We start from the raw sequence: 2,500 nt of genomic DNA on the forward strand, positions 1-2,500 counted from the left end.
GAGTCTGCCAAGGGGCACCACTCACCCTGGTAAGTGAGTAAATACAATATCACACCATCACACAACAAATCCAGAGGGGATGCATTACTCTTCCATATATCTGGGAAATTGCTGTGGTGTGAAGATATGATTGTGAATGCCATTATATTTCTATGAGCTCCACAGTCTTAGGCTACTGCTTGATGCTGTTATGACGTACTGGACTTGACTTATTTGAGACACTGCCCTGTTCCTGAGGACCCATTAAATATATAACAATACCCATGTAATACCGCTCTATCACCCGGCTCTCACTGTGAAATGTTAGCTTGTCAGCATACCCTTCAAATAAATAATATGCCATTTAGCAGACGCTTTTATCCAAAGCGACTTACAGTCATGCGTGCATACATTTTTTGTGTATGGGTGGTCCCGGGGATCGAACCCACTACCTTGGCGTTACAAGCACCGTGCTCTACCAGCTGAGCTACAGAGGACCACATACCTCTCTATCACCTGGCTCTCACTGTGAAATGTTAGTTTGTCAGAATACCCTTCAAATACCTCTCTATCACCTGGCTCTCACTGTGAAATGTTAGTTTGTCAGAATACCCTTCAAATACCTGTCCATCACCCGGCTCTCACTGTGAAATGTTAGCGTGTCAGAATACCCTTCAAATAACTCTCCATCACCCGGCTCTCACTGTGAAATGTTAGCGTGTCAGACAACTCAGTTTCTCTCAAGTCTTGAATTTGACTTTGGCAGCAGTCTTTCTCCTTGATTGACAGATGAGCGAGCAATAGGGCTTCATCAAAAAGTGCAGTCTGACGGTTCGATTTGACAGCCCTCTTCAAGCTAAATAAACTCCTTCTCGGCGCTGCATCATCTTGACAGCCAGAGCTGGCCCACTGAGTGAAGTGAGAGACCTGGTGTTGAGGATGTTGACAGTCTATTACTCTGGTTCATTCTTTCTAGAAGGTCAAATCCATACATATTAAATGATCTATTCTACAACATAATATGGAATATTACTGTTTATTTGTATTTGTATTTATTAAGGATCCCCATTAGTTCCTGTCAAGGCATCAACTACTCTTCCTGGGGTTTATTATGGATCCCCATTAGTTCCTGCCAAGGCAGCAGCTACTCTTCCTGGGGTTTATTATGGATCCCTATTAGTTCCTTCCAAGGCAGCAGCTACTCTTCCTGGGGTTTATTATGGATCCCCATTAGTTCCTTCCAAGGCAGCAGCTACTCTTCCTGGGGTTTATTATGGATCCCCATTAGTTCCTTCCAAGGCATCAACTACTCTTCCTGGGGTTTATTATGGATCCCCATTAGTTCCTGCCAAGGCAGCAGCTACTCTTCCTGGGGTTTATTAAGGATTCCCATTAGTTCCTGCCAAGGCAGCAGCTACTCTTCCCGGGGTTAATTATGGATCCCCATTAGTTCCTGCCAAGGCAGCAGCTACTCTTCCTGGGGTTTATTATGGATACCCATTAGTTCCTGCGAAGGCAGCAGCTACTCTTCCTGGGGTTTCTTATGGATCCCCATTAGTTCCTTCCAAGGCAGCAGCTACTCTTCCTGGGGTTTATTATGGATCCCCATTAGTTCCTGCGAAGGCAGCAGCTACTCTTCCTGGGGTTTATTAGGGATCCCCATTAGTTCCTTCCAAGGCATCAACTACTCTTCCTGGGGTTTATTATGGATCCCCATTAGTTCCTTCCAAGGCAGCAGCTACTCTTCCTGGGGTTTATTATGGATCCCCATTAGTTCCTGCCAAGGCAGCAGCTACTCTTCCTGGGGTTTATTAAGGATCCCCATTAGTTCCTGCCAAGGCAGCAGCTACTCTTCCTGGGGTTTATTATGGATCCCCATTAGTTCCTGCCAAGGCAGCAGCTACTCTTCCTGGGGTTTATTAGGGATCCCCATTAGTTCCTGCCAAGGCAGCAGCTACTCTTCCTGGGGTTTATTATGGATCCCCATTAGTTCATGCCAAGGCATCAGCTACTCTTCCTGGGGTTTATTATGGATCCCCATTAGTTCCTGCCAAGGCATCAACTACTCTTCCTGGGGTTTATTAAGGATCCCCATTAGTTCCTGCCAAGGCAGCAGCTACTCTTCCTGGGGTTTATTAAGGATCCCCATTAGTTCCTGCCAAGGCAGCAGCTACTCTTCCTGGGGTTTATTATGGATCCCCATTAGTTCCTGCCAAGGCAGCAGCTACACTTCCTGGGATCCAGCAACAGGTTTGAAGACCAGAGAAATATAATTTACAGTACATTTGGCCCTTTAAAAGCCATTCAAGCTTTATTTGTCAATTATTCATCTTTAATCTGAAATGTGTTTTGCCATTAGCAACGCGCCCTGTGTGCAGTTTTGATCAGTCGCTAAGTATTCTGTTACTTCTGCTGTCTACATTTGGAGAGGGTTAATTCAAATCGTTGTGATATGCTTACATTCCCGTTCCCTCATTTAGCTAATAAAATGCTTAAATGAATAATGGCATATACATATATA

Source organism: Coregonus lavaretus, assembly GCF_964263955.1.
Source record: "Coregonus lavaretus genome assembly, chromosome: 25".
Lineage (NCBI taxonomy): Eukaryota > Metazoa > Chordata > Actinopteri > Salmoniformes > Salmonidae > Coregonus > Coregonus lavaretus.